The following is a 25,703-nucleotide window of genomic DNA, read 5'->3' on the forward strand; positions in this document are numbered from 1 at the left end:
TAACTGCTAGAAGAATGAAGATGGAACTCCAAGGCTAGATACGGGCATTCCCGTGTTCCCTCTCACTGGTTTGGTTAATTGGTTATCCTGTTAACTGGCAGAGGTCTTGGTTTCCTCTGGATCGCTTGCCTTCTGAAATCCGGTAAGGACCAGACGTCAGCAACTTTAGGGGTGAATGTCCTCTGGAGGAAAGACCTGGAACTCCAGCAATGCACGTAATTACACACGCTTGGTTCTAGAGAGGACATAGAATAAACAGGCTTTTAACAATCCCCATACCCGTGCCAGACAACAGAGGCTTTTCTAAGACCCCTCCCCCCACCAAATTCTGGGCTCCAAGGTGGAGGATGAGCCCACAAGATCTTGGCTGCTAAGAGGAAAGGAGGCGTGGGAAAAAAGTGCTACCAGAGTCAAAGCCCAAAGAGACATTTCCTTCAATGTTTGACTCAGTGGTTTAATTTTTAAATGCAGCTCTGGTTGATAAAACTGAGATGCAAAAAGAAACTGTTGTTCCCTGATTAACCCTTCTAGCCACTGGGTGCCACTATTGATTTGTTTGGTTAACCAAACTGTAAAAAAACACTTTACTATGGGGCGGGGTGGGGGGGTGGGGGGGGCGGAATTCTCAGTGTAGATTACTTTGGTAAAGCAGGAAGTGAAAGCTGGACCCAAAAAAAAAGTCTGTATGTGTATATATATATATTTCCTTAGATGTATGTTGGTTATTTTTTTCTCCTGACTTCCTCTCACCAGACAACAACATACTTTTGTTTCTCTGTAGTGTCTCCTCCTTGATCTCATAATGAATTTCAGAATAATGCTTGAGGTACTGCTTCAAAAATTATATTTTGTTTCCTAAAGTCCCTTCCCGCTCTCAAAAAAAGAAATATGTACAAACTCTACTGCTTCATGATGTTTGAAATCATTGATACACGTCATCATCATCAATAACAAATGTTTATGAAGTACCTACTATGTGCCTGGGGCTGGGGAATAGAAAAACCAAGAGGTTCCTGCCAGCAAGGGGTTATACTCTCTCTATTCAAGGAAATATGACATACAGTCAAGCATATAAAGGTAGGGACTTCCCTGGAGGTCCAGTGGTTAAGACTCCGCACTTCCACTACAGGGGACACAGGTTCGATCCCTGGTCGGGGAACTAACATCCTGTATGCTGCCTGGTAAGGCAAAAAAAAAAAAAAAGAAAAAAGAAAAAAGGATAAAAAGGCAAATAGGTAGGCAGGTAATTGTGGCCAAAACTACAGGTTGCTTATCCGAGGGTCCGTTCTCTCCTTCTATGCCCTCAAGGTCACTGCATCCTCCTCGATGGCCAAGCCCAAATTTTGTTCTGGTGTTCATCCTGCAGTGTGGTCAGGGAAGGGGACCCCCTCGCATTCTTAGGGGGTGAGTTACGCTTGATCCAAGCCAACCATGATGACCTCATATTCTTTACCAAAGATTGGTGGAGCACAGCCTTGTGACCCAGTCCTAGACAATGAGACTGGAAGTAGAATGCACTACCCACAGAAAAGGAGGTGTCAGTTTCTTTAAACTGAGCCTGTGATGTCTGGAATTGCTTTAGTCATCTTTACACCATGAGGATCGTCACCTCCAACAAGCCGAGGGTAGTGGAGCAGAGAGATGCTACCCCCGCCCCCAGCCCACCCCCCAAAGTGAACCTGCCTCAGGAGTTCTCTTGTGAGACGCAGTCCCATTTTGTGAAGCCACTCTTAGCTGGGTCTTCCGTTCGTCGCAGCTGAAGGCACCCTGTCCGAAGCAATGGCCATGTATGCTGGCTGCCTTACATACGTTAGCTCACTGCTGTCCATCTGCCTGCGAGGAAGACGTTATCAAGCCCATTTTAGGGATGAAGCGATGGAGTCTGAGAGGTTAATACCACATCCAACGTCACACTGGTGGAGCCCTATTTTAAGCACCATCAGTGCTCAATAAAGGTTCAATGGCGGGGGGATCCATGGCCCAGCATGGGGTGCAGCTGAGTGGCTGAAGGGCACAGCCACTTGGTGGCCGGGAAACACAATCGTCTGTGGGACGCACCCTGTCCCAACCTTCAGACAATTCCTAGACCCTCCAGCCTAAGCATCTCCCAATTCATGCCAAACAACAGTTTTCTGGGTCTCACTGAAGAGCCTCTAATGGAAATCCAGGGTGAAGACTACCCTTCTGACCTGGAAGTCCTTCCTAAGATCTGACCTCAGACTCCCCCGTGGGAGAGCACAAGACAGCCCTGCCCTCTTCCTTCTCTTTAGCAGGAAGGAGAAACTGTGGCCTTGGATTCAGCACCCCGCCCTCCAGGCAAAGCCGCGACTGTGAAAAGAAATCTCTTTGGAGACAAAGACTGCCGGCTCCCTGCGGCTGTCAGCACCGAAAGTCCGGGAGCTCCGTTTCCAGCGTCCTTCACACTCCTTAGCCAAATGGAGAGCCCGCACAGCAAAGCGATGCTCGTGCTTTCCCTTTCTTTTGTTCAGCGTCCATTACAGGACGGCGATGACCGCTCAGCGGGCACACTTCTCTCTGGCTCGCCACCCAGCTCCGAAGCTGGGACTCGAGGGCTGTCCTTCACCCGGCGCCTCACCGCAGCCCATCCCAGCCAGCTTCCCGAGGGCGGTGTTCTAGGCGAGGAAAATTGCCCCCGAGATTGCTTAAGGCCCCTGGGGAAATGACAAGGAGAAATTAATCTTCCATTGCTAATCTTCCTACACGGCTGGATCAGAACTGTTGCCTGCAGGAGATCGTCGCCTGGCTCCCGCGGGGGCCCCGGATCCGTCCACACTGCCGATGGGCAGGGGGCAAGGCAGAGGAGGTCAGAAGGAGGCCCGGGGTGTGGTTCTCAGGCTCTCAGTTAGTACCAGTGAACAACCGTACGCGATTCAGTCCAAAGAAATCCCAAGCCTAGTTTTCACGGGCTTGCTTTCTAAGACAAAACGAGACAGAAAGTAAAGAAGAAATGTAAATGACAGGGGAATCAGGGAATTGTCCCCCTAATTGGATAGATTCTTATCCTTTCGCTTCAGACCTTGCTCTCTCTGTCAATCTGAAGTAAGAAAGAAGGAAACAGAGGCTGGAAGGTGAGTGACGCAGGTCAGAGACTTGCCTGGGGTCTCCGAGGCCACCTGCATTCCTCAACCTTTAAGCCTGAGAATTCCCAAGAGGAGCCTCGTCCATCCCGCTTGGGAGAAGCCGTGGGATTTGGAGAGAGGCAAGAACAGGAGTGGGAGTTGGCGGGGCAGGGGCGGCTGTGCTGCTCCAACATTTGCCAGCCTGCTGCAGAGCAGCTTGACTCACCGGCTCCACGACTTGAAAATCTAGGTTGCAGCCACCACTGACCTTGGCACCCTGAGCAACTGCTATCAGTTAGGTCTGCATTAGGATGCAAGTAACCAAGCACTCCGTGAACGGCGTCCTCAACAAACCCGGGGGTTATACTCCTTACAAAAGAAGAAGTCTAGAATTAGCTGTCTATAGATGTGAGCCCGGTGACTTAATACATAAGGGACACCAGCGTTTCTGTTATCCTCTTGGCCTTCCCTTCTGGCCTCAAGACAGCTGCAGCAGCTCTAAAAGCGTGTTCATGGTCAAGGCAGGAAGGTGGGGGAGGTATTCCAGCACCAAAAATATCTGTTCCTTTTATAAAGAAGTGAAAGCTTTCCAAGAAAGTTTCCAAAAGACTTTGGCTTATGAGCCAATACCTGGCAGTGGGTCACGTGGCCACCTATAATTGTGCCCTTTCGCCTTACGTATCGGGGAAGGGGGTCGGGAATGGAGAGCTGGCCGAGGTTCCCCCCAAAGCAGAGCCTGAGATGAGAATTTGGGTGCAGGTCGCTTATTGGGAAGGTGACCCCGGGAAGCACGGTGAGGGAGTGGGGAGGTGAGATAAAGAGGAGAGCGTATTCAGGGGGTGTTGATGAGCAAGTTACCACTGAGGGCAGCTGCTCCACCCCACCCGGGAGCCCCTGAGAGGCCATGTGGGGCACACATGAGAACACGTCCCCCGTTCCAAACACCCAACTTGGGGTAGCAGGGTTGAGAATTTCCCCAGGATGCTAACTCCATGGCATTTCCAGGTTGCATGCTTCCAGCAAGATCCCTGATGCCAAAGAAAGTCCATAGGCTGAGAAGAAAAGAGAGACGAGCCCTGCAGGCTTTCTAGAAAGAGCTCAGCGTACCTGCAGGTGAACTCAGAGGCGGGCTGAGGGGATGCGGAGATGGGCATCAATAGTGATGGGCTGAGGGGATGCGGAGATGGGCATCAGTTTTGCCAGAGTGACTCATTGGTATCCCCTGCTGTCCCTCCTTAACTGCACACCTCAGGGCCCAGTGCTTGGTGACCATGCCAGGGGCCCTCCCTTCAGCCCTCTCCCTGCTGGGTCCTTCTCTATATCCATCCTCTCCCCTCCACCACCTACCCTCAGATTGGCCCTTTGGTACTCCAGAAAGAGTGTGATGAACTTACACCAATATTGTAACAATATCTCAATAACCACAGTGTACACGAGGCTCCTTAGAGTTCACCATGAACCTTTACACGCATTATATTGTTAAAAACTCACAACGTTGCCTAGCAAGGAATCTGAGACTCAGAGAAGTTAAGTAATTTGCCCAGGGATACTCAGCTAATACACTGACCAAACTGGGTACCTTCTAAATGCTAATACGCCAAATATTAAGCTATTCCTACCTTGCCACATGCCTTCTGTTTTCCTGTCGTGAGTAGGCGCTCAATAAATATTTGTGTTGAATGGACTTTTGCACCAAAAAAAAAATTGCTAATTGTGGGAACTGTAGACATCAAAGAGTCCGTTCGGAAACGTGTTCTAGAATAAAATCCAAACTACTGATCCTAGCCAACATGGCCCCGCATGGTCTGGTAGTTACCCGCCTTTCCTTTCATCTCATCTCTCTCCTCCTGTCTACCTGCCCTCACTTCCACAGGTCACACCCTTCACTAATTACGCTCCTGTACCTCGAATAGGCCATGCTCTTTCCTGCCTCTGAGCCTCTGTTTTTGCTGTTCCCTCTGCCTAAAATACTCTTCCCCTGGTTCTATCATTGCTGACTCTGACTCACCCTGAAGCTCTCAGGTTAAATGCTGCCTCTGTTGTCAAGATAGGAGTTCTCCTGAAAAACCCGTTCTTTTCTCCCTTGAGAAAAAAACTTCCAGTTTTTCACTGAACCCACGGTTTGACAGAATAAGGTCTACATTTCCCAGTTAGATGTGGCCATGTGACAAAGTTCTGGCCAATAAGGGGTAAAATGAAACGGTGGATACAATTTACAATAAATGCCCTGAATGTGGAGTCTGCCCGCAGAAGAGTAGCTGCCTCTTCCCTGCCGGCTGGAATGGGCACCAGAAGGCTGGGGCTCAAGCAGAGGAGACCAGGGATGGTTGCAAGCTACACGGAGAAGCCTCACATCCAACGTGGTGCCGGAGCCGCAGGGCAGCTACAGCCCAGGAGGCCTGGAGGCCAACAGCGTTCTCAAGCATGAGGAAATAGAGCTGTATAAATGTTTCCATCCCCAAGATGGGCACAGACATGGTTGTGAGGCTGGAACACCAAGAGGCCTCTGGGTAGCGGTGAGGGAACTAGAGTGGACTTAATGAACCAGAGATGGTGGCAGCTCTAAAAAGATCAACGGCCAATGCACGGAGAAGAGAGGGTGTAGCAGACCGTAGTTGGAGAGTGGCCTCTACAACACTTATGAATTCACATGCTCTTCTAGTATGTGCCATTTCCCCCCTCAAGAGGTGGAGTCTTCCTCTCCACCTCTTGAAGTTCAGCGGGCTTTTGTGACCACCTTGACAAACGGAATGTGACGAAGTGATACCACACGATTTTTAAGGACTAGGTCATGAAGGGCAAATTGGCACACCCCTCCCCTCTCTCTTCATTTACCCTTAGAACCCAGCTGCCATGTTGTGAGGAAACCCAGACCACAGGCAGAGGCCACGTGTAGGCGTTCCATCTGACAGCCCCAGATGAGGTCCCAGATGAGGTCCCAGATGGCAGCCACCGTCTGAGGGGGCCTCGGAGAGATTCCGACCCCCAGCCTTCAAGCTACCCCAGCTGACACCAAATATCTGCGAAGCCCTGCTCAAATTGCAGATTTTACAGGAAAAATAAATATTGTGTTCGTTGTAAGTTTTGGAGTGGTTTCGTATGCAGCTGGAGATGAATAACACAATTGGGCAGAAGTCAGCGAGTACCAATGGTGGCCTGTGGGCCCCTTCCTCAGGCCGGGACCAGGGGTCAGCCCTTGATTACCCCTGGGAGAAGGGAAGGAGGATGTGAGGACGAGGGAGTGCCACATTCACCCTGAGAGGGACCACCTTTAAACAGGAAGTGCTGAGCTGGGTTGAATTGGCACGCTGACAGTATTCACCATCAGTGGAAACGAGAGCTCAAGAGCAAAGGTAATTCTAGTTCATGCTGGCGCTTGAGCTTCCCTGGTGGCACAGTGGTTAAGAATCCGCCTGCCCTGGCAGGGGAAACGGGTTCAATCCCTGGTCCGGGAAGATCCCACAGGCCGTGGAGCAACTAAGTCCGTGTGCCACAACTACTGAGCCCACGTGCCACAACTACTGAGCCCGCGCACCTACAGCCCGTGCTCCGCAACAAGAAAAGCCACCGCCATGAGAAGCCCGCGCACCGCAACGAAGAGTAGCCCCTGCTCGCCACAACTAGAGAAAGCCCTCACGCAGCAACAAAGACCCAACGCAGCCAAAAATAAATAATTTTTTAAAAATACATAAATAAAAAATTCTGGCATTTTATTACCAATAAAGCAGAATTCCTTCGCCCTGCCCTGCCCTCCTCTCCCACCCTTACCCCCCACACACACTAGTATGGATGCTTGCTTTTAAAAATGCATGTTAATAAAAATTTAGAGGCTGCAAAAAAAAAAAAAAAAAAAAAAAAGAACGAAAAAGGCAAATAAAGAGCATTAGTGTCTGCACACCAGACTTTGTGACCAAGCAAAAATTCCTACCCACTTTACAATCTGGGGCTGGATGCGTCCAACCACAACTCTGATTCTAGCCCCCGAGCAGACACTAAATTCACACATACAAAGACTAAGCCTGCACTGTCCCTTCCAGCAGGCAATCGTGATTCAGCGGTATCAAGTCTTGGTTCCTGGAACCAAGTGGGTCTCTGCTAAGTTCATTCCTCTGCCAGCCCAGCCCACCTGAGGCTTCTGGCAACGGGAGAGATGGGGAAAGATTCGTGCTGGGCGGAGAGCCCCATCCCAGCTCCATTCTTGGTGGCGGTAGGGAGCGCTTTGTGGCCAAGCTGCAGCCCCACCTGTCTGCAGCCTCTCGTCTTGGCCTCTGCACAGAGGGCCACATGCTGGCCCAGTGGCTTTGTGGACAATCCAGGCAGAAGGCGGTGGGATGGGCCAGATGTGCCTCCAGGCATCCCCCACCTTCCAGTCAGGAGACAGACGTTTTATGAATTAATAGTTTGGGGAAGGCAATCTTGCTGCAAGTACGCCCATGGTAATATCTACATCTTAAGTTTTTACAAAATATATCTTTTTTACTTTGAGATACCTGAAACAGCTCTCTGTCCCCAAACATGCCTTTGGAACTCTTTGGTTTCCTCTGTGCACTAGCCGAGCAGCGCCGTATTTTTTCTTCCTCCCACAAAGTAGGTGCACATTCTCTGGAATAACACATGGTTGCCATTAATGCTCGTGATGTTTGGGGTCTGGTGTAAACCCACATTTTATCCATTGAACTATTTCTTTTTTCCAAAATAGTGAAAAGAAGTACAAAACACAAAAGCAATTACACGACTTAACTTTCCATCTCTGTCAAGCTGTGATTAAAAGTGGAAAATAATACTAGCACTTAGGTTTCTTTCTCGAAAGGCAAGAAGAAAAGGCAATTTGTCGCGATGGTTGTTTTTTCAATGCCATAAACTAGCAGTAAAGAGAAGTGGAGAGAATGATGGGGGTGCCTGAGAGCACAGGAGCTAAAACGAAAGGCCTTTTTCATGTGGGACAAGGGTTTGGTGAGCACCCAGGTCCTAGAGCGATGGGAGATGTTCCCCATCGTGTAGCTTGGGATAGTCGTTTAGCGTCTGATGGCCCATTCTGCGCTGGTAGAGTCCAAGAGAGATTCACTGTCATCTCGTGATTTATAATAAGAAACACAGATTTGGTCTGGTCCCCTTCTGGCACAGAGCTCCTAAAACCCTTGGAATTTCTTAAGTGCTGAGAGTGATAAAAGGTGTCTTTTGTTATGTTAATGAGATGACTTTTGGACACCTCATTAAGGATGGGAGCTGGTCACCAGAGGAACCAACCCTGTGATTAGCAGGTTGGAACTTTCATTCCCACCCCCTGATCTCCTGGGAGGGAAGAGGGGAGGGAGGTTGAATCAGCTTCCAGCCCAGAGAGGGCATGGAAGCTCTGTGCCCTTTCCCCACACCTTGCCCTATGCATCAATTCCATCGGGTTGTTCCTGAGTTGTAGCCTTTTATAATAAACCAGTGATCTCGTGAGTAAAATGTTTCTCTGAGTCCTGTGAGCTGCTCTAGCAAATTAATTGAACCCAAGAAGGAGGTCGTGGGAACCTCTGATTTATAGCCAGTAGGTCAGAGGCACAGGTGACAACCTGGACTTGCAATTGGCATCTGAGGCAGAGGGCAGTCTTGTGGGACTGAGCCCTTAACCTGTGGGATCTGACGCTGTCTCCAGGTAGATGGTGTCAGAATTGAGTTGAACTGTAGGACACCCAGTTGGTGTCCCAGGCACTGCTTGTTGTTGGAGCAGGTGCGCGGGGGACCCCTCTCCCTCCATGCATTGGAATTGGAATCTGGGCACTTTCACTCACCAAGAGTCTCTACCAATGAGGAGGACGAACTGGCTCCGGGTTCACCACCAAGGCTGTATGATCTCCCCTGGATTCCCTGAAGATTTTTAAAAACAAGCTTGGAGAGGTCCTCCCACGGCCATTTAGCTCTAGTCTACCTACTTTCATCTGTCCTGGTTTGCATCTGTTGCCCTGGCCACAGTTTAGGCCCTCTGAGGTCTCCCACGTGCCCACGATCCTTGGGAAAGCGGTAAAGGAACATCCTGGTAAAAGTAAAGAGGCTTATATGATTCTGTATCACACAGGACTGCATTCAGCTGCCCATAAGAGAAACTCAACAACCGTGGCTGTTGGCTTAATGGTAAAGGCACTGATTTATCTCAGGCAGTAAGAAGTCGGGGTAATAGAGTCCAGGTCTGGAAGGGTGGCCCACGAAGGCCAAGAAGAAGCCTGCCTGTCTCCCCCTCCTCGGAACGTGGCAATGACGCGTGCATCTCCAGCCCCAGCCCCTCACTCCAGCCAAAGGAGAAAGCAGCAGAAGAGGCAATGATAGGTGACTTCTGACTGTGTCCCACTGGCTGGACTGGAGTCACACGGCCACCTCTCCTGCACAGATGTCTGGGAAAGCGCGTTATTGAACGTAGAGCCTTGCTCTAAAAGACTGTCAGCAAGAGGAGAGTTGAAATGGGTGTTTAGGGACCCAACAACCTACCATACCTGCCCTGGTCTCTTTCGGACTGATGGTTCCTTTCTGTCTTTCTTTTTTAAATGAGATGTAATCGACATATAACAGTATATTCGTTTCAGGTATACAACAGAATGATTCCATATTTGTATATATTGCGAAACGATCAGTACGATGGAAGTCGAGTTAACATTCATTCCCATACATAGTTACACAATTTTTTGTGTGTGGTGAAAACTTTTAAGATCTATTCTCTTAGCAACTTTCAAATACTGCAATGCACTATTCTTAACTATTATTAATGTATAGCATAGTCACCATGCTGTACATTGCATTCCTATGACTGACTTATTTTATAGCTGGAAGTTTGTACCTTTTGAGCCCCTTCACCCATTTCACCCACACCCCCATCCCCTGCCTCTGGCAACCACCAATCTGTTCTCTATGAATTTTGTTTGGTTTGGTTTCGTTTTGTAGATTCTACATATAAGTGAGATCATACAGTATTTGCCTTTCTCTGTCTGACTTATCTTACTTAGCACAATGCCCTCAAGGTCCATTCATGTTGTCACATATGGCAAGATTCCCTTCTTTTTTTTAATAGCTGAATAATATTCATATATATATATATATATACACATATATATATACATATATATACATATATACATATATGCATACATATATATATATATACCCCACCTTCTTTAATGATGGTGTAGCTTCTGTCTACACTTTGCTTCAGTCAACAGGCTGGACCATGTGCAATTCAGAAATAGATCCTAACCAAACTCCCCAGGGTGTTTCTTAAGTCTTATTTTACTACTGACCTAGGGTTGAAAACCAAAAAGGCCGTGTTCGTTTTGTTGTTTGAGGGGCAGGAGTAGGAGGGAAGTATCCTATCAAATATAGAGGGGCTGAGAAACGCTTATACAGAATCTCCGCACCTCTGCCAATCTCAATTCTCATAGTAAGATTATTCAACATCCAAAGAATTGCTGAGCTAATTAACCTGTAGAGTGGTAAAAACTGCTTTCCGTGATAAGACATAGAAATCCCCATGGAAACTGGCTTACATACTGATTGGGGAATGTACTGGTTCACATACCCTTAAAGTCCAGAGTTAGATCTGGCTTCAGGAAAACCCTGACCCAGCAGCACCATGATATCTCCAGTGGCATAGTACCCCCTCCCCCATTTCACTGTTCTACCTTCCAAGGCACAGGTTTCTTCCTTAGGTTTGCTCCCCAAGGCAGACACCATTGATGCCCCATTCCTTACGCCCTGGACCTGCCTGAGTTCGCGGGCAGCTATGTGAGACAATTCTCTGTACTCTGACAACTTCCTTCCTCCAGCACCCACATATCTTTGATGCTCTGCCTGGATACCTTCTCCTACAACAGGGGAGCTGATGCTACTGCAGGCTGGGAATTGATACTGGGGAGACACCGCCTTTCTCCGCAGCTACATACATATGTGGCTTGCGTTATATTTCTATTGGACAGTGCTGCTATAGATTCTGTGCAAAGTACAGCCTGTGCACCAAATCTGGCCCACTACCTGTTTTTATAAATAAAGTTTTATTGGAACCCAGCCACACCCATTTGCTTATATATCGTCTGTGGTTGCTTTGGCTGCAAGGGCAGAGATGAGTAGTCACAACAGAAACTGGCCTGCAAAGCCTGAAACTTTTCTTCTCTGGCCTGTCACAAAAAAAGTTTGCCGATCCCTGATAGAGGATATTGACCCTAAGGATATTTCTAGGCTGCAAAAATATTACTGGCTTTCAGGAAAGAAGAAAGGTTTGGTTATTTTTGGACTATATGAAAAATACATATTTAATATGTGTGTGTGCACATCACGTGCGACTGGTGTGTGTGTGTGTATTTTGGGGTGGAAAAGGGAAAGACGGAAGCCATGTGGAAATTAATGCAGACAGCAATGTGGACCCTTCAGCAGAACATTGAAGTCCCTGCTTCCAAGTGATGACTGACCTGACGTAAATTTTGACTAAAGTGAAAAGCGTTTCTAACACACTCTTAACAACTTGCCAGAGAAGTACAAAAAAAAAAAAATTCTTATTAGGCTCAGCGTGGCAAAGTAACTTGCTCAAAGTCACACAGCTTGTGGTCTCCGATCTTCTTTTAAAGGAAACTATCTTAAACCTCCCCTTCTCCCCCCAAAAAAGGTTACCAAATAAAGTAAAGGTGACAGAATATAGCTATTATTTCAGTCTGCCCAGAACACATTCTCATACCCCTTCTGCTGAGACCACCCCTACCACCTTTGATGAATCACTCTAGCCCTAGGCGTCTGGTATGTGGCCGTAATAACATCCCTGCCTACGTCCCCAGGAATGAACACATAAAGTAGGCTAGAGCTACTCTACTTCCTCCCGGACAGAGCAGTTGGCTCAAGAGGTAGGCATGTGACCCAAGCCTGGCCAATTGGAGACCTTTCCCAGAATTTTCTAAAGAGTGGTAGCTGTAAGAGTGTAATCCTGGGCTCTGTATTCCACTTACAATCGCTATGGAACAAATTATGTCAAAGCATAGTGGCATAAAAGAACCATTTATCATGCTCACAGATTCTGTGGATCAGGAATTTTGACAGGGCACCATGGGGAGGACTTGTTCCTGTTCCCCAATATCTGGGGCCTCAACAGGAAGGACTCGATGGCTGGGGGCCAGAGTCATGTGGAGTCATCTTCACTCACATGTGGTAGCTGATGCTGGCTGTTAGATGGGACCTCAGCTGGGGCTCTTGGCCAGAACACTTTCACGTGGCTTCTCCATGTAGCTTGGGCTTCCTGACAGCATGGCAGCCTCGGACTTCTGCCATGGCAGCTCAGGACTCCAAAGGCAATGTTCCAGCAAACGAGGCAGAAGCTGTATCGTCTTTTATGACCTAGCCTAGAAGTCACACAGTGTCACTTCCACTGTCGTCACAAGCCCACCCATATTCAGAGGCAGAAAACACAGACCCTACCTCTCAACGGGAGGAACGTCAAAGTCACACTGTAAGATGAGCAGCTGGGATGGGAGATACTGTTGTCATCACTTTTGGAAAATATAATCTGTCGTTCTCTTGGTAGTCATTTTCTCTGCAAAAACAAGGCCAAGTGCATCAGTGAGGGACCATGGAAAGAGGATCCGGCAGGTGAGGCCCTGGTTCTTAGAATCACTCTGTACATTTTAGAAGCTACGCCAGTCATCTGACCCCAAAGATTTCCTTTTTGCTTAAAAAAACTTTAAATGGGTTTCTAACACCTGCAACCATGAGTCTGGCTGATAAAATAAGTTAATTATTGATTTTGAAACTGAGAGAAGATTTCATTCATTCACCAAATATACATAAATATGTATACATGGTAATGTGCTAAGTACTGTGGGGGAAGACAACACCATGAGTAAGACACAGCCCTGAGTCACCCACAAGGGGTTTACAGGCTGTATTAGCTCAGGTTGCCATAACAGAATACCACAGACTGGGCGGCTTAAACAAGAGAAATGTATTGTCTCACAGTTCAAGAGGCTGGTAGCCCAAGATCAAGGTGTCGGCAGGGTTGGTTTCTCCTGAGGCCTCTCTCCTTGGCTTACAGACGGCCACCTTCTCACTGTGTCCTCACGTGGCCTTTCCTCTATGTGTCTAAATTTCCTTCTCTTATAATGACACCAGCCAGTTGGGATTAGAGCTCCCTTCATGGCCTCATTTCAACTTAATCACCTCTTTAAAGGCCACATTTCCCAATGCAGTCACATTCTGAGGGATTGGGGGCTCAGGCTGCAACATATGAATTTTGGGGGTGGACACAATGCAGTCCATAACACAGGCTTTTAGGGATGATAACTGTGAGAGACTGGAGTATTGTTCAGCAAATATTTACTCCCCTCCCCCTCCCTCTTGGGCTGTTGTGCTCCCCTGCTCCACTGACCTTGGGCTTGACCCTGTGACTTGCTTTAGTCAATGGAATGTGAGCAGATATGATGCCAGCAAAGGCTTTAAAGGTGCTTGTGTTGTTTGGCCTGCCTTTTGCTCTCTGGTGATCTGCCATAAAATGAGGATGCTCCAGGGAGCTGCTGGGCCAAGGAGGATGAGGAGACGTGGAACAGGCCTGGACCCAAGCTACCGAGTACAGCCAAACTCAACTGAGATCATCAGAACCCCAGCCCCCGACCCCTACCCCGTGAACAGGAAATAAACATTTTAAGCTGCTGAGTTTGGGTGTGCTTAAAACTTTTGTTACACAGCATGACTGCAGCAATAGCTGACTAATGTGATAAGTAATAAAGTAAATTACTGCGCCATGTAGACAAAAAGCTTTTCCTCTATGCTGAATTTTATTTGACCAAAGATTTCAAATAGACAGAACTCCTTTTTTTTCTAATGGTTAAACAGATGAGCCATACATTATTTTGAAAATCTAACGTACTTGACATGGAGGAGAAGATTTTTCCAAACACACTGCATGTTTTTACTTTCAAGAGGATTATTACTATTTCGTGAGTGTCAGCAAGGCACTAAGCGCTGACCTGGGATTCCAGGAAGCACAGTTCATGTCCAGAAACCTCAATACTGGAGTCACCTAAGGACCATCAGACAGATGAGGTCATAAGCTAAGAATTTCTTAAATATGTGAAAGGATTGTGAGTAATTATGTAATTATGTTGGTGATTAAAAGACCAAGTTGGCATACCTTCAGTCTCAGGTATGGTTCCCTACATATTTCCAAATTGAAATGTCTCAAAGCTTGCACGGCCCTGGTATGTCCAGTTTCTTATTTCTAATCCTAGGAATCTGCTCCCGAGGTTGGAGGCTCATCTTACACCTAGTGGGGTCCAAACACTGGAAGCACCATTTATCCATTCTTATCTTCCTGATAACCTGCCAGGATCTAAGACTTATAATCAACTGCATGGGATTTTGAACATTAGTTGAAATGACACTTTATATGGCCTCCGGATCGTCTGTTTTATTTCATTTAGGCTCACCCGTTTCCATTGCATCTATAAGCAAAGGTCATGACCTCTTTTGAAAAGGGCTCAACGGAAGGGAAAATAGCAAGTCTACATGTTGAAGTAAAAGAATTTGGTTCATAAAATAAAACTAAGGCGACAGAAGGCAAAGGGAGTTTCCGCTCTTTGAAAAGGGGCTTTCTCAGCACAAGCTTGGAAAAAAATGTTGATGATTTATGCAAATTAGAGAGGAAACGTGCCCCGAGGGATCTTGGCGCAGAAGCTCAAGTCGGAATTCTGGATTCGAGGCTGGCGGTGTCTCTGATTCACTCTGTGACTGGGGCTGAGCCATTGAACCTCTCTGTTTCTAAATACCCTCATCTATAAACGCGGGCTAACAACCCTGTTCTTCCTGCCCCTGAAGGGGAGGCAGTAAAAATGAATGCAATGTCGAGGAATTACTTCTAAGAGCCATCGATTAGAACTACAGCATATGGTCTTCATGGGAGCTTGCTTCTGCCACAGATTTTTCCCTGGTCCCTATGATCACTCCAGCTAGAGTGCCGCAGAAATCAACTTCTCTCTTCCGCTATCTTCACGTGCCGCTCTTAAAAGCACAGAGGTCCTCAAAACAGAACTCCTGCCTGCTCTGGGCGTGCATTACGAAGCCATGGCTCCTGGCTCTTTTCGACACAGGGCCACGCAGCCCAGATTTTCCGAGACGGTGGTGATTTAAACTGTTCTGTCCCATTGTCAGACCGTGTGTCGTAACATGTGTCAGATCATGTGTCCTGATCATTGCTTCAGAAAATACGGTCACTCACACCTTCACGGGAAAGGAAGCACCTGCTTGTTGCCTAAAGTCCTCTTTGGAAACGGATGGGAATAAGCAATAAAGCTGTAGGGACCAACTGATCGATTGAGCAGTGGATATAGAAATAGTGGAGGGGGAGGGGGGAGAGTGTTCATTTGACTCAATCATTACAACGTGCCAGGGTCGGGTGGGGCGAGTTGTCTGTTTATTAAGTAGCTAAGTTTGTGCTGGGCCCTGGGCTAACAACTGCGGTTACAGAAACTGATAGACAACATCCCTGGCCTTGGCATCTTACGGTACAGTGAGGAACAAAGGCAGGTAGCAATGAACAAGCCAAGGGCGTGCTTTCAGGCTGTCACGAGAGCAAGGACAGTGTGTGGCAACACGGGGAGAGCTTCACAGAGGTGGTGCCACCACAGCTGAGTACTGAAGGACGAGCAGAAGCTTACGGGGGTGGGGGGCGGGGGTGTGTGCTAAGAAGGAGCAGGCATTCCAAGCAGGGGGGCCCTGCGAAGACCTAACCGCAAGCTCTGTTGGTGTCCCACCCGTGTCCCTCCACCCGACCCGGAAGGCACCTGAAAAGATTTCCCAAACACAATGAGGACTTCCTGAAACCATCAGAGGGAGTTCTCAGGCCGCTGAAGCATGCTCAGCTGGCCACCATATGGGCGAGCAGATCCTAAGTGCTTAGCTTCCCAGAAACAACCCTCAGCTAATGCGGAATGAGAGCTGGGGTGTGCTGGAGCAGTGGTACTAGCTCTGGAGAGCCTGAGAGCCTGACTGTTACATATTCAGAAAATTTGCAAGCCAAGTGTTAAAACATTGGTAGCTTCCAATCAGCCACACTGGGAATATTTATATCGTGGCCACTGGCAAACACTACAAATTGGGACTTTCTTTGTTCTCCCAGAAAGCTGGTTTACCAGCTGGATGGGAGTTGGTGGGTAAATACTCCAGCTTCCTCACCCCTCACCGGGGCAGTGCTGAGGGGTGTGCTACACAGGATCTCAGAGAGGCACCAGCAGAATTGAGCCCCAGTTGCCCATATCGGTAACCTGCTCACAAACGTACCGTATATTGGCCTTCCTCCCTTCCCTGTCTTGATTCTCATTCCCTCACTGTGCTTCCTGGGATCACCTCTCTTATGGCCCCAAATCCTTAACCAAGGTGTCTCCGGTCTTGAAAGATTTTAAAGAGGGAAAAGGCAGCAAGATCAAGTTTGTGTTTGAGGAAGGTCCCCTCCCACTGGGGCCTGTGTGACAGATGGAAACAAAGGGAGGCAGGAGGATGGTAGTGATGGTTTCGAAACATGAATGTACTTAACACCACTGAATGGTACACTTACAATGGTTAAGATAGTGGGTTTTATATTATGTGTATTTTACCACAATAAAAAAAATGGGGGGAAAAATTGAGGGGGGAGAACCAAGAACTAGGTCAGCGGGCGAGTCCAGGGAAGAAATGATAAGAGTGTTGGACACCCATGGGAGATGCCACCCACAGAGAACACGATGAAGCTGTCCTTGCCACAGCACTGCTTGTGGATCAAACTCTGAGCACGGCCGATGTTGTAGGAGCAGATACCAGAAGAGGAGGACGAGACCCAAAGGAAGATTGTATCAAGGAAGACAAGGTAAAGGGAATGTCAAGAAGGAAGTGTCACCAGGGTCACAGGCCAAAGAGAAGTGGTTGTGAGGATTAAGTAGGTTAGGGTTTAGTAGCTGATACAAACTTCTCATCGACTCCTCACCAGAGCCCTACATTAAATTCAGTGACCTTGATGAACTCCCTTATTAATTCTAATAGTTGGATTGTAGGTTCTTTTGGATTTTCTATGTGCACGAGCATGTCATTTGAGAATAATGAGAGTTTCACTTCTTCCTTTCCAATCTGGATGCTTTTTCTTTCTTTTTCTTGCTTTATTGCACTGGCTATGACCTCCAGAATAATAATGAATAGAAAGAGTGACAGCAATCATCCTGTCTAGTTCCTGATCTCAGGGGGGAAGCTTTTAATATTTTACCATTAAATACAGTGTTTGTTGTAAGTTTTGTTTGTACATACTCCTTATCAGATGAAGGAACTTCCATTCTCTTCTAATCTTGCTAAACGTTTTTACCATGAATGGGTACTGAATTGTATTTCTGTATTTCTCTGGGTGACCCTGGGAAAGTAACTTAAACTGTAAAATGACCTACTGCTTTTGCATTAGATATAGCTGGTTTCAAATTCCAGCTGTACCATTTTCTAGCTGTGATTCTGGGCAATTTAATTAAGTTTCCTCATATAGAAAATGGAGACAATTATAACTCCCTCATAGGAATCTGAGATTATTTTTTGTAAGTTCAAGAGCCCAAGAGGCTGGTTTTGAAGCAGGACTAGGATTTAACATCCAGAGCCTATGGAATTAGCTCTTTGCAGAGGTTGATGTTCCCAAGAGCCTTTCCATCTCCTGCCCCTTGCTGAGGATTTCCCAGAATACTTCTGATGATGAACTGGGGATGGACCTGAGCTCTCCCAACCATGTCCTTGCACTTTGCCCCCCAGGACTAAGGGAACAAACATATAAGTGGTTGGTCCACTGTGATAGCTAGTCTCCAAAAATGCCCCCACCCATGACCCATGCATCCTGGTATTCACACCCTCATGTAGTCTCCTGCTTTTGAATCTGGGTGAGCTTCTAACTCTCCTGTAATGAGGTGAACCCGCAGAAGTGATACCACATGATGTCCAAGGCTAGGTCAGAAAAGGCTTTCTAGATTCTATCTTGGTCTTTTGGAACTTGGGCAACCACGGAAAAAGTGATACTATCCGAAGACCACCATGCTGGAGAGGCCACAGATAGGAACCACATTCTACAGTCCCAGCTGAGCCCAGCCTTGGAGCCATCCCCACCAAAGCACTACACTTGTGCATGAAGCCAACTTGGACCCTCCAGACCAGCACATCCACCACCAGAGTGCCACCGAGAGCCCCTAGTTGGCCCCACATGGAGCAGAAGAATCACCCATCCTAGTCCCGTCCCAATTCCTGGCCCACAAGATAATGAGATACAGTAACATGGTTGTTATTTTGAACCACACATTTGGGGGTTGTTCATTGTGCAGCGATAGATAACTGGAATATCTACCTTATGTGTTTAGTCTTTAGTCATGGAAATACGCTAAGCAAACCTGTCTAGTGCTCAAAACCTATGACATCCATCTCGTTTGACCCTATTCTAACCACTTAAGTTAACCAGATTCAAGTATGCCGTATCGAAGTACTGAGAAAACAGTCAGAGAAGGAAGTTGTTTCACTCAAAATCCTCTACGTGCCTTTGTGTCTTAAATACTTCTATTAACGAGAAGAGGTGTAAACAGATAATCCTTATAGCAACTTACAACGTTGGTACCATTAGGTCCAGCCATTTTTTTAAGGTTGAAGAAACGAAGCCTCAGAGAGAATAACTAACCTGCCCAGGGACTTCCCTAGTGGTCCAGCAGGTAAGACTCCGCGCTCCCAATGCAGGGGGCCCAGGTTCGATCCCTGGTGGGGGAACTAGTTCCCACATGCATGCCGCAACTAGTCATGCCACAATGAAGATCCTATGTGCCACAACTAAGACCTGGTGCAGCCTAAATAAATAAATATATTTTTTTAAAAAACTACTCGCCCAGTATCACACAGCGAATTAAACGGCAAAGTTGGGACTGAAACCCAACACTATAAACTGCAAACCAAGCTTTTTTTTTTTTTTTTGGTCTGGGTTGGGGCACTTTTAGCTGGTAATCAGGGGAAATCATTCATAGTAGCACAAGGAACAGAAGGGAACTGATGAGAAGAACTCAGGAGCAGAAGTACAGGCAGGTCCCCACAGCGGACAGGAGCCGGGCACTGGACGCCCTTCAGGAACCAATCTTTGCCCTCTCTGGGGCCCTGTTTCTGAAGGCACTCTGTTTTTTACCGCATTTCTTTATTATTCTCTGCCTTTCTGCAGACTGGCTTTCCCTGGCCTGGCATCCACAGGCTTGAACGCAATGGCCCCACTGTCAGACAGGGCTGACTACATCATTTGTGGGGCCCAGAACAAAACTAAAATGCAGGGTCCCAGCCACGGGCTGGGACCTCACTCTCCCCTTCCCCCGCACACCCACTGCCTCCACCCAAGGTACTCGCTGGCCTCCAAGGGATCACAACCTCCATGCTGGGACACATTCGGTGCCTGGATCCTCCGTGGAGGAGAGGACCCTGCCATGTGTCCGGCCAAAAGTGCTGCCACCTTGCCCCACCCCCAAGGCACCGTGAGGCTCCCCAACCCTGACCTTCCCAAAGTTAGTACCCAGGGGCAAAGGGTGGTAGCAGTCCCAAGGCCAGGGTGGTGTGTGGGAGGCCAAGCAGGGCCAGGGTCACGAGGAGGTGGGGAGCTGGCATCCGAGGACCCATCTCAGGAAGGTGAGTCGGGGTGCAGGGCGGGAGGTGGAACCATGCAGCCAGCCCTGCCCTGACTGACCAGCTTTCTCTCTCCTGATCCCCCATTTCCAGGGGGGAAAAAAAAAAAAAAGAACAGAACTGGCTCAGCTAGGGGCAGATTCCACCTGCACCTACAGCAACATAGAGGCTGCTGGCATCCCAACCCCACGGAGGAGACAGAGGGCGGCTCTCACAGAACTGGGATGTGAACCAGGGAACAGAGCCCAAAAGGTCCCTCTCAAACTCTCTCCTACCACCTACTAAGTGATGTCATACTGTCTGTCACATACCCTGTGAGTATATGAGCAGAGGTGGCTGGCTGGCCACCCCAGTAGCCATCCCCCCTTCCGTAGTAACCTGAGGCAGCAATGGCCTCAAGCTAAAAGGTACCATTCCTCGGCCTCCCCTGCAGCAAGAAGTGGCCAATGAGACATAAGTAGAAATCATTAGGTGGGACTTCTGAGAAATCTTTAGAAAGGAGGCTGACTCAGCTGGATGGGGGTGTCCTTATCTCCCCTTGTCTCTCCCCTTCTTGCTGCTTGAACGATTCAGATGGAGGAGGCGAGTTTGGGGAGGGTGGGTTCCATTGTTCCACGAGGAGTCCTCAAGGGTCTGAATTAAGGATGGTCGGATGAGGAAGAGCCCAGGATAGACGTTAAGGAGGTAGGACCTACAGGATTCGACGGTCGGGACCACATCCGGTACCTTGCGCGTGCCAAGCGAAGTAGAATGTAAGCTCCGTGACGCAGGGGCTGTGTCTCTGTCGCTTACCATTGCACACCCTGGGCCAGCACAGTGCTGGGCACCAAGTGCCTAATCCCTAAGTGTGTTCCAATAGATGAATGAAGAATGAGGGAAGCTGCCCCAGGAGTCATTTGGGGGCTTGACTCCTAATGGTTCAGGAGCACCCGTCCCCAGGGAGCCCCTTGTACCCATGGAATGATTCCCAAGTACGACTTCTCTTGCTCTGTGCCACCTGTGAGCGCCCGCCATCCCCATGCTCAGACCCAGGCTGGGTTTTTGGGGACCCGGAGGACGAAAGCCATAGGAATGCCACCCTGCTCCGAGCTTTTCCCAACTCTGGCTCTGATGTGGTTTGCAGGCCAAGTTAATGCCCCTGTTTCCACAACATCACTTCCTCTGCAGCGTGAGAAAAGAGGAAGAAAACTCGCTCTGTGACTCTCCTCTTCCCCCAGGGAAAGCACAAAGCTGTTGGAAACAATAAAAGCAGCCCTGTGTAAAGGGGAGACTTTTGTCTGTGCAGTCAGGGGTTGCTGCGCCCGCGACTTCCTGCAGGGACATTCGGCAGCTTTGCAGATAAATAAATGCTCACATGCAGAATGACCAGCCTAGAACACTTCTATGAGTCTTTTCTCCTCCCCAGGCTGTACACAGATAATAAATCATATGAGCGTCCTGAACCTCTGGTTCAGCATCACTTGTCACCAGTTCCCCCTGCACGAGGGGTAAGGGTGTGTGCAGCTACGATCTGACCAAGTAGGATTGAGGCCTGTGGCCTCCTTGGAAATCCCTTGATGTTTCCAACCTGGGCTGGCCACAAGCTGAGGTCACAGGGTCCTGCTGGTCCCTCCAGACCAGACTGTAAAAGAGGCGGCTGAAACCCCAGCCTTCTAATCAATATTGGGTTGTTACTTAGAAAATAAACGCTTTCATTTCTTGGGTAATTATCATAGGAACATGAGCCAAAATAGACAACTGTCAGAAAGAGAGAAAGACAAAGGAGGAAGGGAGGGAGGAAGGGAGGGCGAGAGAGAGAGAGAGAGAGAGAGAGAGAGAGAGGGAGAGAGGAGGGAGGACAGACTATATCACTAATCAGAAACAGAGGCTAGCCATTTTCCTCCTCCATGTTCTGCCTAATATAGTGACTTACACCACAGAGGCATTCAACAGATGTTGGAGGAATCAAACTGGAAGGGAGAAAGTTTACTTTCAGGTAACCGGAAATGAAATTTGTCCTCATTTCAGGCTGCCCACTTAGTGACACAGAAGGAACAACTTGTTAGGTTTAGAAAACGGGGGCGGGGGGGGAGATGGCGTATGACAATATGGATTACCTGAATATATGCATTTTTAAAACTCGCATCCTCTCTTTGGCTACCGGAAGGAGTAGGACAGCCCAGAGCACCAGCGGCAGCTCTCCCAATGGCAGATACGGTCCCGCTGCCCAGCATCTCGGAGCTGTTGGTTGAGGTAGATGACTGCCTTCCAAGAGATGTGACCTCACAGCTGGTGAGGGCTGGGACTCTGGAACACGCTGCACAGACGCACGGATCATGGTGTTCCTTATGTGGTCTGTGAATTAAAAGATAACCACTGAGCTGCAAGTCACGCTCCCCCCACGCCAACACCACCACCACCAGCCTGTGGAAGGGAAGTCAATGAGCCACGTTTGGTGGGTGTATACTCTTTTCCTGGGATATGTTCAGAATCACTTCAAATGCAGCTCCAGGCTGCCTGACCCTGAGCAGAAGCCTACGGAGAAGGAACAGGGTAGGGAAAATGGCTGAGATCAAGTACAAGCTGCTTTGGGTATGTGCCCCAGCAAGTTCAAACGCTGCCAGGCTGATTGGCTGGGGGGAGGGGTGGGAGGTTAATATATTTTTGAATAAGAGTTTCCTGTTATCTGCAAACAGTCACAAAACAGCTAGAGATTTTATTAAGGTAAAACAGTCCTCTTAGAAGGAGCAGTGGTTGGGGCTGTTTTCTCTAAAATCACTTGCCATCAGTGATTCTGTCAATCATTTATTCAGACACCCATTCATTTCACCATTATTTATTAAGGCCTACTGGGTACCAGTCACAACGCAACGTGGAAAATATGTAGCCCTCAAGTGAACACTAAGTTCTGTAGATGGGTCTGTACTTTTGATTCCAATGTGAGTACTAGCATAATGTTTAACCACCCCGGACTCCGGGACACCTGGGTTCAAATTCCTACTCCTACTAAGTCATTTAGCTTGCTGGGTGACTGATAGAGTCAATTAACTGACCTTTCTCTACGCCTCAGTTTCCTGATCCGTAAAGTTCAAGGGCTTGTAAAGTACTCGGCACAGCGCAGAAGTGGGAGCTACTATGACTATTTAGCGCAATCCCTCCACCCCACCCCAGCTCTGATCCGTGCCGCACTCCACCGCTCCGTGGTATTTCGGAGGCTGTCCAGGCCCTCCGCCGCTGGGCCGTGACCCTGGAAATCAGGTCAGGCACCAGTCAAGGCGGCGTGTGTGTGTGTGTGTGTGTGTGTGTGTGTGTGTGTGTGTGTGTGTGTATGTGTGTGTGTGTGTGTGCGCGCGCGCGCGCCCGCGCGCGCCCGCGTGTTGGGGTGGGAGTGGGGGGGTGGCTTTCTTTGCGCGCGGCTTTCCCCAGGGCCTCTGGACAGTCTAAAAACTCACTTGGGAGGAGAGGAATGAGCATGAAGTGGCTCTTTCGATCTGAGACACCCCCTCCCGGAGGAATCACCCCCTCCCCCCAGCCCAGCGCGGAGTGAAATCTTAGAAGCCGCCGCTGCCGGGTTTGAACAGAATGCCGGAGTCGGTGGAAGCTGGAGCTGGTCGGCCCGAAGGTCAGCGAGTTGTTTTGAGTTCTCGTACCCGGAAGGGGGGGAGGCAAGGAGGAGAGGACGCCGGGGCCCGAGAGACCCCGCGTCAGAGCAGAAATTGTTTGTGCTCCGGAACAGGCAGATAGGCGGAAGCCGCGACGGGGGCGGGTCACGTGCGGCGGTGGCGGCGCAGCTGGCGGGGGAGCCGGGCTGGGACAAGGGCTGGGACAAGGGCCGGGCCGGGCGGGGGTGGCACGGGGCGGCGGCTTTCGCAGCCGAGGGTGGAACCGGCGTACTCCGGGCGCTGAGAGCGAGTAGTGCCCCGAGCCCGGGGCGAGGGAGGTGCGCGAGTTATGGAGGGGCTGGGGTGGGAGACAGCGTGCTCGGAGCTCCGCGTGGTGCCGCAAGGGCGGGACGAGGGATTGCTGGGGGGTGGCACGGGGTACGGAAGCGGGCCCCCCAGGCAAGAGTGGCGATAGCGGGACCGACGCGGAGACTGCGCGGGCGTCTCAACCCCGAGAATGGAGGCGCCGCTCCTGTAGTCGCCGGCCTTGTTGTCTTCTTGCACGCAAATCCCGGAACGACCGGAACCGCCATCCTTGCCTGCGTCCCAGGGGTGCCCCATTACGCGCGGGGAAGGCTGCATCCCGCAGGGCGACTCCGGGCGGGGCAGGTTGCGGAGGTGGCTCCGCGGAGGATGCGGGCCGGAGTCGTGGTGCACACGACCCACGCGCCTCCCCCTCCCCCGGAAGAGCGGGCGAGGGAAGGCACGGGCCATCTGTGGGGACTCCCCGGGGCTGTGGGAGCGGTGCGGGGGCCGCAGAGCGGGAGAGGGTGCTGTAGAGAGACCATTGGCCCTACCTTAAAGACAGGGGTGGCCTCGTGGCCGGGGTTGAGGAGTCTGAAGTTTCCCCAAAGTAGCGAGCGCTACTCCGGCGTGGGATGGAAAGAACACAAACTTGGCCGTCCGCCAGAGCCCTTGGGGACGCCTGACTTCGGTGCCGCCCTCCGAGTGGCCCGAAGTGTCCCCCTCCGCTCCGTAGTCCACGAGGTTCAGGTCCGAGGCCTAGAAAAGTGGGAGGGTGTGGTCAGGCCTCGGACGGGAAACCCACCCAAGTTCCTCTCCGACGCCACGCGAGAAAGGCGCGGAACAGTCGTCTCGCAAAGTTTCCCGCCCCCCTCCCATCGGGGAAGGGCAGCTCTTCCGGCGGTGGGGGCGGGGGAATGGCCTCGGCCCGGGGAGCGGTGCTAGTTCGTTTTCCCGCGACCAGGTAGCAGGAGAGAGGCGCGGGCCGCCGGCTTGTTCGCGTCCCCAGAGTGGCGACGCTTGGCCCGCTGCGACGTCTGCTCGGAGTCTCGGCAGCGGGAGCTGTGCAGAGTCTGGGACGACGCGAGACGCCATTTGCATCCCCCCCTCCCTCCTGCAGGTTGGCGGGGGCCGGGGTGTCGCCCGCCGCGGAAGCGTATTCCTGGCAGTGACACTGATTAGATGCTGTGTCGGTACGTGCACAGAATCGGGTGGGCCTTCACCTCTCCTGTGCGCATACACTTTCTGTTGGAAAAGTTGCGGGTTATCCCCCCCCACCCCCCCGCGCCGCACAGCTGCTGTCTCCAGGGCGGAATTTGAAGAGCACGTTTGCTCAGCCCGAGGGAGAGAGGATCGCGCCGGCGCGGGGAGGCCGCCGGGCCCAGGCTGCGAAAATCCAGCCCTGGCTTTGCGTCGAGCTGCCGAGTGCGGCGCTTACGCGCGCCCGGCCAGCCGAGGCCTGGTTTCCATCTGCCCCTTTTGCCTCCGTGTTAAGTTCGCCGGGGAAAACCCAATGATCCGTGCAGAGCCCCTCGGAGGAGAACACCTCCCCCCCCCGCCCGATTCTGACCGATGGAAAAAATGACAGTATAGGTCAGAACAGGCTGCCCGCGAGTATTAATGCGGCCGTCTCCGTTCCCGGTGCTTGGGGAGGATGGGCGCCAAGCCAGGAAACCGCCGAAGGAGGAGCCTGCCCCTTCCCGGGCTAGAAAACGTGGATTCTTAGAGAGACCAGACAGACATGGGCAGACAGCTGAGAGAACTTAGCTCATCTAAATACAGGTTGTTAATGTATCTTTCAAGCAAGATAAATCTTTTTTTAAAAAATCAAGTAAACGTTGAGTCAGTTATAAATACTGTGAGAACTAGTTGATCTGTAGATGAAACTCCGCTCTCTGCCTGCTGTTAAACGTGTGTGCAGGAGGTGCCGGGCTGAGCATGATGTATCTTAGCACAGCCCGTGTGTGTCCTAAGAAACCGCGGTCCCCTTTGCACTCCACCTTCGAGGACTCTTACTATAACTCTAAACGGGGATTTCGTTTAGTTGTAGTTTCTATATGGGGGTTGCTTGCTCCTTGCAAACTCCCTCCTGAGGTTG

General features: G+C 49.9%; 1 long non-coding RNA gene across 1 annotated transcript; it reads right to left on the bottom strand.

Annotated features, from left to right (window-relative positions):
- Positions 1 to 12,290: 12,290 nt before the first annotated feature.
- On the bottom strand, positions 12,291 to 21,939 carry LOC132418339 (uncharacterized). The gene is made up of 3 exons (XR_009517983.1): positions 21,818 to 21,939; positions 12,510 to 12,624; positions 12,291 to 12,433 (listed from the first exon to the last, which is right to left on the bottom strand). It is a non-coding gene; the product is annotated as an uncharacterized lncRNA (long non-coding RNA).
- Positions 21,940 to 25,703: the final 3,764 nt, after the last annotated feature.

The sequence above is a fragment of the Delphinus delphis genome, chromosome X, assembly GCF_949987515.2.
Source record: "Delphinus delphis chromosome X, mDelDel1.2, whole genome shotgun sequence".
In the NCBI taxonomy this organism is placed as follows: Eukaryota; Metazoa; Chordata; class Mammalia; order Artiodactyla; family Delphinidae; genus Delphinus; species Delphinus delphis.